This window comes from Lipotes vexillifer, unplaced genomic scaffold (genome assembly GCF_000442215.2).
Source record: "Lipotes vexillifer unplaced genomic scaffold, Lipotes_vexillifer_v1.1 scaffold213, whole genome shotgun sequence".
NCBI lineage: Eukaryota > Metazoa > Chordata > Mammalia > Artiodactyla > Lipotidae > Lipotes > Lipotes vexillifer.
This window is the reverse complement of record NW_006780610.1, coordinates 4,264,056-4,278,761: the sequence shown is the minus strand read 5'-3', so window position 1 is coordinate 4,278,761 and position 14,706 is coordinate 4,264,056. Positions and strand designations below refer to the sequence as shown.

General features: G+C 44.6%; 1 pseudogene; it reads right to left on the bottom strand.

The window, feature by feature from the left end:
* Positions 1–13,900: 13,900 nt before the first annotated feature.
* LOC103074208 (ribosomal protein L18 pseudogene) lies at positions 13,901–14,467 on the bottom strand (annotated as a pseudogene).
* Between the last annotated feature and the right edge of the window lie 239 nt (positions 14,468–14,706).

Sequence of the window (14,706 nt, the reverse complement as noted above, 5' to 3'; positions counted from 1 at the left end):
ATGGGGTCTCAGGTGGGCTTAGGGCCAACTCCTTGGCAGGAAATGTCCTAGTTCCCGTAACCCACTGCACCCTAGCTCCTTTAATCCTCACATCAGCTCTCCAAGGTAGGAATCAATATCTCTGTGGTGGGCATGAGTCTACCAACACTATGAGAAGTTACACAAGTTGCCCAAGATCACACAGCTAAGAACCGGCAGCTCTAAATTTGAGCCCTGGTCCATTGGCTCCTAAGCCAAAAACATGCCCAGGAATCTCCAATGCACCAAGTTTCCCGCTGGCTGGTCCTCCCAGGACTGTTCATTCTACCCACCTGGGAAGGACAAGCCTTGTGGCTGCACGGCCAGGGTGGGGTGGAGAGATGTGGGGTGCTGCAGTGTTCTGCATGCATCCCTCGGTCACCACAAATGGCTCGTTTTATAGCGGTGGCTGCGGCAGAAGCTTCAGGCGCCTTTGCCTTGCAGGATTGACATCAATCCTCATTCAAATCGAACTCCTCTGAAACATGCTCCAACGGAGGGGAATTTTCTGCTAAGTAAGATGTTATTCACCCAGCTCCCAGCTCTCTGGGCCCAGGCTGAGCTCAGTAGCAGCAGGCGCTACTCCACACTGATGAACCCACTTAAACACCGATTAATAGGCATTGCAGCACTGGCCCAGGCAGACTCCACGACCCCCATGGCTCCTCCAGGCTCCTCAGGCCACAGAGCCTGGAAGCTCAGCCATATCCTCTCCGACTCTCATTCCAGCCCAGTCACTGAGTAGCAATTGGATGCTCTGTGGTCTGAGGATGAGGAGATGGCAGTGGAGGATAAAAAAGGGGAAATTATTATTCCTTTTTTGCAGCTTCTTTCTTACCAGGCTTTGCAGGGTTTCTGAGGATGAGGCAGACAAATGACAAGCCCCTCGGGAAGGAAGGGGAGTAGCTCTGTCCTCTACCATGGCTCCCAGCACTGCACAGAGAGGACTGGGTGACTCCTGCCACACTGAAGACAACAAGAGAAGTCATCCAGACTTTAGGTTGAGACTGTACCCCAACAAAATGCCATTTCAGCTCTAGTGTAGCCCAAAACATGCTTTGATGTCCCATAATTTCAGCCATATACAAGTTCAATCTATGTAATTCTCAGAGTTTAAACTTTTACAGCTGAAAGAATTCTTAGAGAGTTGCCGGTCCAAGCTCATTTTACAGCTGAGGAAACTCAGGACCAGAGAGGGAAATGGTCGTGCCCAAGGTCACACAGCTAGTAAGCAGCAAAACCAAGGCTCATACCCAGATCTCCCAACTCCCCGTGCATTGTTCTTTCCCTTATTCTGTTTCTCCCCCTCCCAAGAATACAAAGATATCACTGACAGCCAGAAAGTAATAACCACATTTACATGATTTCCCAGTTTACATATTGCAATAGATATCAAATTGTTCTTAAGTGATTTGTTATTAAATAAGATCAGAGAACTCAAAAATAGATTTCTGAACTCTGGTAAAGACACCACACTTATTCATCTGTTTTTTTGACAAATGCTAGCTAGGCACCTGCTGCTTGAATGACGTGGTGCTGCGTGTGGGGTCTACGGGGTAAATGCATCAAGCGTGGTTGATGCAAAGTAGCCTCACCAAACTTAGAGTCTAGTAGGGGAGACAGAACAATCTCACACACACACACATGCAATTATAAATGTTGCCATGCAAAGAACTGCTATGATAGAGCAAAGGGCCAGCACAGAACCTTGGGGATGACTGCTTTATGTTTGGAGGATGGTGGAAGGCTCCTTTGAGGAGGTGACATTCAAGCTGAGACCTGAAGGATGAGAAAAGGCCAGTCATGCAAGGGGTCAAGGAGTGATCCAAGCAGAAGGAGTCAAAGTTGGATTTCTTATCATAGACAATGAAGTGAAAATATTTTTAAATTAATAGGAGCCCATTATTTCAGAGACTAGAAAGCTATTCCATTTCTTCACCTAATTGCTCTGCTTCTTGGAGATGGTGCTTTATTGATCAGCCTTTCTGCGTTGCTTGTCACAGTTTTGTATCATTTGCTCAATTTGTGGCTGAAAAGAGCCCTCTCAGAGGTTTGGAGGGACTGTTCATTTCTCTCCCCAAACCCAAACAATGGTTAGCAGAGTTGTTCAGCACACAGACTCCAATAAGAAGACTCAGGCTCCATCACTTCTTAGTTGTGTGACCTTGGGCAAGTCACTTCCTCTCTGAGCCTCAGTTTCTTCATTTCTGTAATTGAGGATAATAAAACCACAATCTCAGAGGGCTAAGATAGTGTGTGTGAAGAACCTAGCACAGTATCTGGCACATTATAATTGCTCCAGAAATATTACGCAGTTATCATGGTAAAAGCCACATTCAAACAAATTAAACTACCTTGTACATGTGAGGGTATTGCTTAACGCTTCTTCCAATTTTTTCTTTCCATGCACATTGCAGCAAAAAGCAGATCCCTCTGTAGTTGTGACTGAGGGCTTGTGCTTAGAGCTACATGGGTCCTGGAAAGATGGGTAAGAAGACTTGTGTGGGAGTTGGGGGGAGGTCTGAGACCTGGAGTTAGAGGTGAGATCTTTTAAACTGGGAGAGTGTTGCTCAGGGAAGAACCCCAGGGAAGGTGTCAGCCCTGAAGGATACCAACATGGTGACACTTACAAAATAAGGAAAAAGAGAAGACCCGAGAAGTGGAAGCCAGAGCTGGGCTGGCAAAAGCCACAGTTGCTGAGCTGGACTGTTCAGGACTCAAATACAAGCCAGCAGAGAGCAGGAGATTCCAGCCATCTGGGAAGATCCAAACAGGGCCTTATTCAGGACAAGGGAGAGTGCTAAGGAGGCCTGAGAAGCTCTGAGCTGGCTAGCAGGTGGTCTCCCTGAGGGTCAGCATCTCTATGCATCAAAGAATTTGGTTAGAACTTGTCCTCTCCACCCACCTTGGAGACATTTATACCTGTGCCTGAGGAAACAATCACATCTGACAAGAAAACTTGGGGTTCAGCCAGGAGATCCTTAAAGTAATACACTTTGTTGGATATGTTTTTATATTCTCTCTCCATTGAATGATACTTGAATTTCCTCTCTCTCCCCACTCCACCCCCGACTCCCCAGCTTGGTCCATAGCATCTTCTAGGTCAGGGGTCCCCAACCCCTGAGCCATGGACGGATAATTGTCTGTGGCCTGTTTGGAACCGGGCTGCACAGCAGGATGTGAGCAGCGGGTGAGCGAGTGAAGCTTCATCTATATTTACAGCCGCTCCCCATCACTTGCATTACCGCCTGAGCTCCACCTCCTGCCAACATTATGGTGAGTTGTATAATTATTTCATTCTATATTACAATGTAATAATGATAGAAATAAAGTGCGCAATAAATGAATCATCTTGAAGTCATCCCCCCCATCCCCCGTCCGTGGAAAAATTTTCTTCCACAAAACCAGTCCCTCTTGCCAAAAAGGTTGGGGACTGCTGTTCTAGGTCATGCCTGGGATTCGCCTTAAATGACTCCCAAATCTTGCCTCTTACATCATGGACCACATTCTAGGCTTGCCAAAAGCTTTTATAATTACCACACCTCCTTCCCTGGCATTAGCCAAATCCAGGCTGAAATGCTCCAGGTCCAGCTCATCTAAGTGGCTCTCCTGAAGTCAAATGCAAGGAAGATTTTCTACTTTAGCCAGCTGGCAGGATTGGCATTCGTTAGGATTCCTTTAGCCCACTCCCTTGGCCTCCCCCTTCACATACCCACCAACTCCTGGGACATCTCCACTAAACTCTGGAGCTCCTTGGAAAACCATTTGAGAGTTGCTGCTTTGATCCAATGCCCGCATTCTATCCTTAGGGAAACTAGGTCTGGAGTCATGGTCTCAGCTTCATCACAGCCTATACTCCATGTTCAATCCTTCCTTGAAGTTCAAACAAGACAAAGACAGAAGAGCCAAGTAGGGAGGTCTCCATCTCCACGGGGGGCTGCCCATCTTCCTCCTGTCTCTGCCTTCCCAGATCCCAAAGCTATCTCTTCTCATGGTAGACCAACCAGTCTATGAGTCAGTTCTGCACTAAGGTTCCAGATACACACTCAGCATCCAGCTGGGGAGACTCAACAGTGAGTCACTGTGCTGGCCAGTCCCCCAGATCAACTCTATTTCCTTTTCTAACCTGCTCCCTGACCCAGGAATCTGACCCTGATACTGGGTTCAACGAATGAGAGTCACTGCAAGGTAGGAGGAGAGAGAGATGGGGTCATTTCTTCTCCACTCCTTCCTGCTTTGGTGCCATACCTCTGTGACTAACCGCTGTCACCATCCCCACCGGCTCCAGCTCTCACTGGGCCCCAGTAACGTTATTTCCTCCCTTTGTCTCTTTGATCCAAAGCGGTGTGAGCTCTCTGCTGCTGTGCCTCTCTGGGTGGCCCCTTATTGATTCCTTTAACTCTGCCCATACCTCTATTAGTAGTATGTTCATAAGAATTTCTACATTCGAATCATCCAGGATGAATTCTGTTTCTTACCAGGCTCCAAAATGATGCAATCACATTCTCCAGACTCAAGACCTAATGGCCCAGCCTTGGGAGCATTAAGCCTGCCTGTCAAAAGCCCCAGGCTGCCCCAGATCTAAGCTCTGCTACAAGACCTGGGGTGTAGGCTTCCCTGCCCTACATCTGGCATCACATCCTCCCCAGGACTGCCCTTTGATGCCCAGCAGCTTCCCAGCTGGCCTTGATCTAGTGAAAGGCCTTGCCTCCCCAGTCCTACTCTCTGGCCTCTCCTCAAAACTCCATGTTGTCCAAGCCAGAGCCAGCCTCATGTCCTCATGGCCTAGGCCTCCATGTGGCCTTGGCTCAGACACACCCCATTTATGCCTTTTCCATACCCTTTGCTGGCCACCCCACCCCCATGGACTTTTCAACCAGTGCTCCAGGGCACTGCAAAGAAGGTATCCCCTATGGAGTTGTCAGAATACTGAGAGGAAAACCAGATGAGTATAGTATATGGAAACCAAGGGAGGAAAGAGTCTCAAGAAGGGGACGATCAGCACAGAGAGGGTATATAGAGTAAGTTCATATCCAATCACAGTAGACTCTGCAGTCTGGGTTTGGAACCCGGATCCTCTGCTTGCTAGATATATATGACCTTGAACAAGTCAGATGGCCTCTGAGCCCCAGTTCCCACTACGTACAAAAGGAACAATGATGGCGCCCACCTCCTAGGGTGGTTCCATTATGTAACCAAGTTGTAAAGCCCCTAGCACAGCGCCTGACACATTCGAACTCTTTGGTAAATGGTAGCTCTAACTCTGAATATTAATTCGCTCAGCAAACACTCGTGGGCACTCACAAAATGACCCTGCCAATGAGGATGCTGAACCAAGATGGGCTCTAGTCTCAAAGAGATGACATCAATCACTAAACTTCAAGGGAGCAAATGCTGAGTGGCCTAACAGAGGCCCGGAGGGTGACTCCAAGAGTCCTAAGAAGGGAAGATCCCTGTTGTTGCCAAGGTATGTGTTAGCAGAGCTCCAGGCACAGAAGCTCACCACGGAGGAGAGACCCTTTGAGCCAGGCCTTGAAGGATAGATGGACCAATAGCCGGGAAGACAGAACAGCCTGGACAAAGGCCCAGAGGGAGGACGCTGGACAGCCAAGAGAGGTTCTCAGGGCTCCCTGCTGCCCGCTGGTCCCAAGCTCAAGGGTAAATGGTCCCGAGTCCAGACGGCAAATTCATGGCAGGCAGCCACAGCTCCCAATCCTGCTCTCCCCGTCACAAACGTTGGGACAAGATCATTAGGTGATTATATTTTTAAGACCCAAATTGTTTTATTTGTTTCCCTGCCAGCTTTCATGAGGCCATCAGTCATTCCCCACATAGATAACATTTCTTATGTACATTGACAGAATAAATTACATGGTTCTCATCCGGCAAATCAACATTACAGGGGAACATTATCTTTTGCAAAACGCTGCCTGGGCACATCATAAATCCTAAACAGGTTTATTACATCTGTCTTGTCATAGATTCATTTTATTGAGAAGTGGGGTTTTTTCCAGATTAATAATCACATTAATAGACGAGATTCTTTTTAGAGGATTGTTTTCTTGGAGAAACCAAAGGAAGAATTTCACGGCTGCAGAGCCTTGTCTCACTGGTGAAGTAAGGCTGTCCTTGTCGTGCTGACACTGTCCTCCAGGGCTGGGAACTGGGAACTCTTGACTCACCCGGGGACTTTGAACCAGCCCATGGTTCCTCACCTCTGATTTCACAGCTCTCTCCAAAGGACATATCCAGAAGCTTCCAAGAGGGTGTCAAACATGTATTGTTATATGAAACCAGTCAAACGAATATTTAATGAGTAACTAGCCTGTGTGCAACTGACAAACCAATGGGGGAGAGAAAGCTAACCCACATGGAACAGTAAGAAAACAATTCAGGAAGGAATATGGAGAATCAGGCTTCCGGCCTCCCTCCATGCTTGGGTGGCTCAGCCACCCCGGGATGGGTGACTTATTGACTCTGGGCTTCTTTCTCCTCTTTTTGTTAAGTGAAGGGATTGATATAGATCAAGGGCTAGCAAATTATGGCTCACGGGCCAAATCCAGACCCTCACCTGTTTATTGAACAAAGTTGTATTGGAACATGGCCACACCCATTCATGTATATTTTGTTTATGGCCAATTTTGTGCTGCAATGGCAGAGCTGAGTAGCTACAACAGAGACCGAATGGTGTGAAAAGCCTGAATTATTTACTGCCTGGCCTTTTAACAGAAAAAGTTTGCCAACCTCTGGCCTAGGTAAACTCTGGGTGAAAGGTTTGAGAGCGGAGTAGTGGGATCCATACTGAAGTAACATTGTAACAATAACATAACAATCATAGTAACATTGACTTGAGTCCACCGTGCTAAGTGCTTTCCTTACATCATCTCATTTATTCTCAAAATGCCTCCATGACAAGATTCTATTCTATGGATGAGGAAACTGAGGCTTCAGTGGTCTGGTGACTTTTCTAACATCACCCAGAGGCAGAGGCAAGCTGGGAACTCAGGCCTGTCTGAAGCCAAAACCCTTGTCCTTGCCTCTCCAGTGAACGTGTTGCCTGGAGTCTGGAGATGGTAATCAGTGAGGGTTGGGGAGGTTCCTTAGAGGACGTCAAATTTGGCACATAGGACTTTGACGCATTGAGAGGAAAGAGGAGGTGCTCCCGGCAGTGGGAACTCCTGGGGGATAAAGGAAGCGATCGTCATGTATCACAGAGCTAGCCCTGGTGTAAGGTGAGAGAATGGCCTCCCACCAGTGTGCCCGGTGGGCATTGCCTCACTCAAACCTTGCAACCACTCTGAGGTGCGTGCTCCTCTGCCCCCCCTCCCAGCCCCAGAGGCAAGCGTCTGCCCACAGTCAAAGTTCCCTCTTCTCTCACATGTATTGAGTTTTTTCACCATGTCTGGCTCTCACCTGGGCTAAGGGAGAGAGCTGGTGGGATACTTAGGCCTTTAAAGTGGGATCACTCAACCGGGAGGCAGGAGGCACAGGGGTGGCAGGGCCCAAGGGGAAGGCTAAACTCGGGGGCAAATTGGAGGTTATCAGAATGGCTGACCATGACCTTCTGGGGATCATCTCTCAACCCCTTCTCTGTTCCCATCAGAGAAGACTTTGTGTCCGTATGATGGGCAAAAAGGCCCCACACACTCAGCTGCAGTTACCCCTCTGACTGATGGTCCCTACTCTCCCCTCCATCACTCTGCTCCAGCCACACATCCCCTGTCCCCCACACCAGCCCCCTCGCTACACAACCCCAGGAGATACTCTTCACATGGTGGCTTTCATGAAAGCTGTCCGTGGAGTTGGACGACTCAGCGCCCCTTTGCACTTGCTGTTCCCTTAGCCTAGAATACTCTTCCATAACATATCCAAGGGCTGGATTCCTCAGCTCCTCCAGGTTTTTGCATAGAAGTCATATTCTCAGTGCATCCTTCCTGACGTTTTATACAAAATCACATCCTCCACACCACACCCTCCCTTCCCACCTTCTCTGCCTTAGTTTTCTCTATATCATTTACCTCCACCTGGTTTATTTGTTTACTGCATCTACCAGTGCTCCCTTTCTGCCCCCAGTAGAACATAAGCTCCAGGAAGGCAAGATTTTGGCTCTTCTATTCATTACTGTATCTCTAATACCTAGAATAAAGCCTGGCACGTAGTAAGGGTTCATTATATAATTGTTGGTTAGAAGTTCGATACATCTTAACATTGTTCTATAACTTGCTAGATTTGGTTTTTTGGACAAGCTATTTCATTTTTCTAATACATTCTCAGTTTCCTCCTCTGTAAAATTAAGGTGAAAACAGTATCTTCTTCACTGGGTGTTATTAGAAATAATTGAAAAACAAAACAGAAGAAATGTAACATGCTTGGTGCAGAGTGTAGCCAGAGCCTCACACACAGCAGGTGCTAGGAAGATGTGTCCCTTCCCTTCTGAGGACAATCACTGAAGTTAAACATGACTGCACTGGAGTCAAACATACCTGCAGGTATACCTGCATACCCGACTGAGGTCAAACGTACCTGCACTCATACCTTTACCTTGACCTTGAAGTCAAGATCAAGACTGCGTCCATCAGGCTCTGGTGTCAGACCACGGGAGAAACTCAGCTTCACTACTTACTAACAATGTGACTTAGGAAAGGTCCTTCACCTCTTTGCATCTCAGTTTGCTCATCTGTGTAATGGGTTATAACAAAGTCGACTTCATAAAGTTGTTTGGGACATTGAATGAGGTAAATCATGAGAGTTACTTGGCATAAGACAAGGCCCATATGATCTCAATAGATATTAATGAGGAGGAGGAGGATGACAAGAATCCCCAAGAAGGCTGACTGGGAAGGAGGTGTTGGCCCAGGCTTCGAATCCTCTGGTCCTTGTCCTCTTGGCAGGGAGTCAGTTCCTGACAGATCAGGCCTGAGCAGGTTAATGTGCAACGGCTTCTCCCCCCGTCTCCTTTTTTAGCACAGAAATCTGTCCTAGCACCTCTCATTATCCACTTCATCAGTCTCAAACCATTGGCTAATTGCACTCCCCAGCACCCCCCTCATTCCCTGCCTCTCCTACAAGCTCAATAACACACAGCTGCCTCCTTCTTTGGGGCCCCACTGGGAAGCTGTAAACGAAATACAGCAGGCGATACCCCAACTGCCTTCTCCAGGCTCCCTTTCCCCCATTGGCCCCCTGCTCCTCTCCCTCATCCCCACCTGCAGGAAAACAGCCCCACGAGAGCCATGCGTGGAGGAGGAATAAGGGAAATGGAGTTGCAATAAGATTTCATGGTTCTCTCTGGCTTTTATGTCTGCAACACTCTAACTCCTAAATGGTTGTGAACCTTGAGAAAGGAAAACACAGGAGCTTGACATTTATCCCAGCTTTCTGCCAGTGGGCACTTTCCAGACCTCAGCACAGAGAGTTGCTCCCAGAGAGAGAGCAGAAGTCCTGCTGGGGGAAGAAACAAGAGACTGACGTTTGAGGCAGCCAGGGCAGCTGGAATTTGTGGGGTAGGTTATAGGAGACTTGGAAGAGGCACAGAACAGGAGAACCAGGATCTGCGTAGGGGTTTTATTGAGTCTTTGACTGGGTACAAAGCTGGGTACGTACAGAGTGAGAATTTGTGCTCCCTGACAGAGAACAGCTCCTGGCATAGTGCGAGCCAAACAGAGGTTTTGGAGGTCACACGGTGCTGGAAGATTGTGGAGTCTGACCATTCAGAGTGGAGAGGTCTTCCCGAACAGCCTGGGCATTCAGAAGAGACTCAAGGGAGACCAGACATTAAGGACTAGTCTAGACTCACCCTATCAAAGCCTAAAACCAAGAAATGGCAGACCCAAGCTGATGTACCAGTACATTAGCTATGCCTCTCAGAACAAAAACACAACATTCTTTAAAGGAAGACAACAAAAATATAGACCTCAACAATACAGCGTCCACCACGTCAAGTATACCCTTTTTGTTATACAGGAAAGTGTAACCCATAACCAGGAGAAAATTTATCAGTAGAAACAGACCTAAAGATGACACAGGTGTTGGAATTAGCAGTAAAGGGCTTTAAAACTGCCATTATAAATATGTTTAAGGATTTAAAGGAGAGTACTATGTAGTGAATAAACAAATGGGAAATCTCAATAGAACAATGGAAATTACAGAAGGAACCAAATAAAAATAACAGAACTGAAAAATGTACTGTCTGGAATTAAAAACTTAATTAACTTGATGAGTTAAATAACAGATTGGAAAAAAATTGTTTAAAGATCAGTGAATTTGAAAACACAGCACTTGAACCATGAAAGCTAAAGTACACAGAAAAAAAAGAATGGGAAGATGGCCTGTGGAACAATACCAAGCAGTGTAACATAAATGGAATTGAAGCCTAAGAAAGAAAAGAGAGAGACTGGGGATGAAAAAAATTTTTTTAATAATTACTGTCAAGAGAATGAGAAGACAAGCCACAAACTGGGAGAAAATATTACAAAAGATGTATCTGATAAAATATACCCAAAACTCTTAAAACTCAACGATAAGAAAACAAACAACTCAATTTAAAATAGGAAAAATATCTGAACAGAATTGTCACCAAAGATGATATACAGTGAGATATCTCTATAAAACAACAGTGAGATATCACTATACACCTATGAGAATGGCCAGACCCAAAACACTGACAACACCAAATGCTGGTGAGTTTGTGGAGCAACATGAAATCTTATTCACTATTGGTGGGAATGCAAAATGGTACAGCTACTTTAGAAGACAGTTTGGCGGTCACTTACAAAGCTAAATATAGCCTTACCATATGACCCAGCAATCACATTTCTTGGTATTTACTCAAATGAGTTGAAAACTTACACTTACCCCAAAACCTGTACATGAATGTTTATAGCGACTTTATTCATAATTGCCAAAATTAGAAAGCAGGACTTCCCTGGTGGCGCAGTGGTTAAGAATCTGCTCGCCAATGCAGGGGACACAGTTTCGACCCCTGGTCCGGGGAGATCCCACATGCCACGGAGCAACAAAGCCCATGCGCCACAACTCCTGAACCTGCGCTCTAGAGCCCGCAAGCCACAACTACCGAGCCCAAGTGCCACAACTACCGAAGCCTGCACGCCTAGAGCCCGTGCTCCGCAACAAGAGAAGCCACCGCAACGAGAAGCCCATGCACCGCAACAAAGAGTAGCTCCAATTCACCGCAACTAAGGAAAGCCCGCGCGCAGCAACAAAGACCCAACGCAGCCAAAAGTAAATTAATTTAATTAAAGGAAAAAAAACAAAATTAGAAAGGAAACAAGATGTCCTTCAATAAGTGAATGAATAAACATACTGTGATACACCCAAACAATAAAATATTATTTAGTGATTAAAAAAACAAGTTATCAAGCAGTGAAAAGACATGTAAGAAACTTAAAAATATTACTAAGTGAAAGAAGCCACTCTGCAAGGCCTACACATTGTATTATTTCAACTATATGACATTTTGGAAAAGGCAAAACTATGGAGACAGTAAAAAGGTTAGTGGTTTCCAGGAATTAGGGGGAGGGAGGGATAAATAGGTGGGGCACAGAGGATTTTTAGGGCAGTGAGACTGCTCTGTGTAATACTGTAATGGTGAATACATCATACATTTGTCAAAACCCTTAGAATACATAACATCAAAGAATTAACTGAAATGTAAACTATGGACTTTGGTTGATAAAGATGTGCCAATGTTGATCATTTTTAAAAACTTTTTATTGGAGTATAGTTGATTTACAATGTTGTGTTGCTTTCTGCTCTACAGCAAAGTGAATCAGTTATACATATACATATATCCACTCTTTTTAGATTCTTTTCCCATATAGATCATTACAGAAAACTGAGTAGAGTTCCCTGTGCTATACAGTAGGTCCTTTTTAGTTATCTATTTAATATATAGTTCTGTGTATATGTCCATCCCAATCTCCCAGTTTAGCCCGCCCGCCTTTCCCCTCAGTAACCATAAGATTGTTTTCTACATCTGTAAGTCTATTTCTGTTTTGTAAATAAGTTCATTTGTACCATTTTTTTAGATTCCACATATAAGCAATATCAAGTGATATTTGTCCTCTGTCTGACTTACTTCACTCAGTATGACAATCTCTAGGTCCATCCATGTTGCTGCAGATAGCAGTATTTTGTTCTTTTTTATGGCTGAGTAATATTCCATTGTATATATGTGCCACACCTTCTCTATCTATTCCTCTGTTGATGGACATTTAGGTTGCGTTCATGCCCTGGCTATTGTAAATAGTGCTGTAATGAATATTGGGGTGCAGGTATCTTTTCAAATTATGGTTTTCTCCAGGTATATGCCCAGGAATGGGATTGCTAGATCATCTGGTAGCTCTATTTTTAGTTTTTAAAGGAACCTCCATACTGTTCTCCATAGCGACTGTACCAGTTTACATTCCCACCAACAGTGTAGGAGGGTTCCCTTTTCTCCACACCCTCCCCAGTATTTACTGTTTGTAGATTTTTTTTATGATGGCTATTCTGAGTGGTGTGAGATGATACCTCACTGAAGTTTTGATTTGCATTTCTCTAATAATTGGTGATGCTGAGTATATTTTCATGTGCTTTTTGGCCATCTGTATGTCTTCTTTGGAGAAATGTCTATTTAGCCCATTTTCTGATTGGGTTGTTTTTGTTGTTGTTGTTATTGAGCTGCATGAGCTGTTTGTATATTTTGGACATTAATCCCTTGTCGGTCACTTCGTTTGCAAATATTTTCTCCCATTCTGTGGGTCTTCTTTTCATTTTGTTTATGGTTTCCTTTGCTGTGGAAAAGCTTTTGAGTTTAATTGGTCCCAGTTGTTTATTTTTGTTTTTATTTTCATTACTCTAGGAGGTGGGTCCAAAGAGATCTTGCTGTGATTTAAGTCAGAGAGTGTTAATGTTGGTCATTAACTGTAATAAATAAACCACACTGATGCAGAATGTTGATGGTGAAGGAGGTTGTTTGTGTATGATAAGAAGGGATATGTGGAAACTCTGGACTTTCTGCTCAAGTTTGCTGTGAACCTAAAATTGCTCTAAAAATAAAGTATATTAATTTTTGAAAATACTGAAAAAGTTTCATATATCATGAATATGTCCACCCACAAATCCAAGAAGTTCAACAAACCCCAAGCAGCGTAAACACACACACAAACACACACAACACCATCAAAGCACATAACAAAATTTCAGAAAAAGAAAAGAGAAAAACAGCCCCCTCTCCCCTGCAAAAATGCCTACAGATAGGAAAATGAAGATAAAAATATATGACTTATCACTGACTTACCACTAGACACAAGTTAGAAGGCAAGGAGAACTTAAAGTGCTAGAAAAAAGATAAACTATCACCCTAAAAGCCTATATTCAGAAAAAAATCCTTCAAAAATTAAGGTGAAATAGAGACATTTTTAAATAAGCCAAAGCCGGGAGAATTCATCACTAGCTGATCTGCATTATAAGAAATGTTAAAGGAAGTTCTTTAGGCTGAAGAGAAATGGTACCAGATGGAAACTAGGATCCCCGTCAGGGAATAAAGTACGCCAGAAATAGTAATAAATATGAGTCAGTGTTAAAGACTTTTCTTAATTCTTAATTTCCTTAAAAGAAAAACTACTGTTTAGAGCAAAAAATGATACCATATTGTGGGAGTTAACATATGTAAAAATAAAAATAAATGTCAAAAATAGAACAAAACAGGGAGGAAAGTAAATCTACTGTTGTAAGATTCTTACATTGTATGTGAAGGGGAACAATATTAACTCAAGGTAGACTTTGATAATTTAAGAATGCATATTGCAATTCCTAGAACAATCTTTTTTTTTTTTTTTCAGCATCCAAAATCTTTTTAATAACACGGTAGGATCTGGGGTTAGTTTTTGTAGCCATGGCTAGCCCATCGGCCTCTGGCACACTCAAACTTCCGGCCCTTGGAGCCTACATAGGGTTTGGTGTGGCTATGCGGGGTTCCTGGGGCCTTGCTGAAATGCCTGTACACCTTTTGGCCCTTGTGAGGACCAGAGAGGAGGACAGTGCCACAGCCCTTGGGGGAGTCCAGGGCCAACTTGTCGAAGATGAGGATCTCACCCCCAGACTTGAGGATGCAGCTCCGGGCGCAGCTGCTCACTCGAAGAGCACACACCTTCAGTTTGGGCACCTCCTGGACATGCACATCATCGGTTATAGTCCCCACAACCACAGCTCTTTTGCTTTCCCGGCCAGGAAGCTTCATCTTCCAAATCATCCGGGAAAGGGACAGAGGTGGCCAATTGGTGTGACTCATGAACAACCTCTTCGGTACAACTTGATTGACGGTGAAGTTGGTTCATCTGGCCAGAAACCTGTACAGCTTGACCAACAGCCTTAGGTAGATGTCCTGGCTCTTGGGCTCCTTGCGTGGAAACTTTCGGCCCTTATTGTGCTGGATGTCAACTCCCATGATGGCTCTTCCTCCTTAGCCAGGTCCAGGAAGAGAGAGCTAGAACAATCATTTAACAAGAGATGTAGATTTTTTAAAAAACTAGATGAGATTAAAATAGAACACTAAAAATTCTCAAGAACCCAAAAGAAAAAGGAAAGGAGGGAAGAAAAATTTAAAATAACAAAGTGGAAAAAACAGATATCTAATGGCAAAATGGTACTTTCAATCCAACCAAATCAATAATTATATTAAATGTA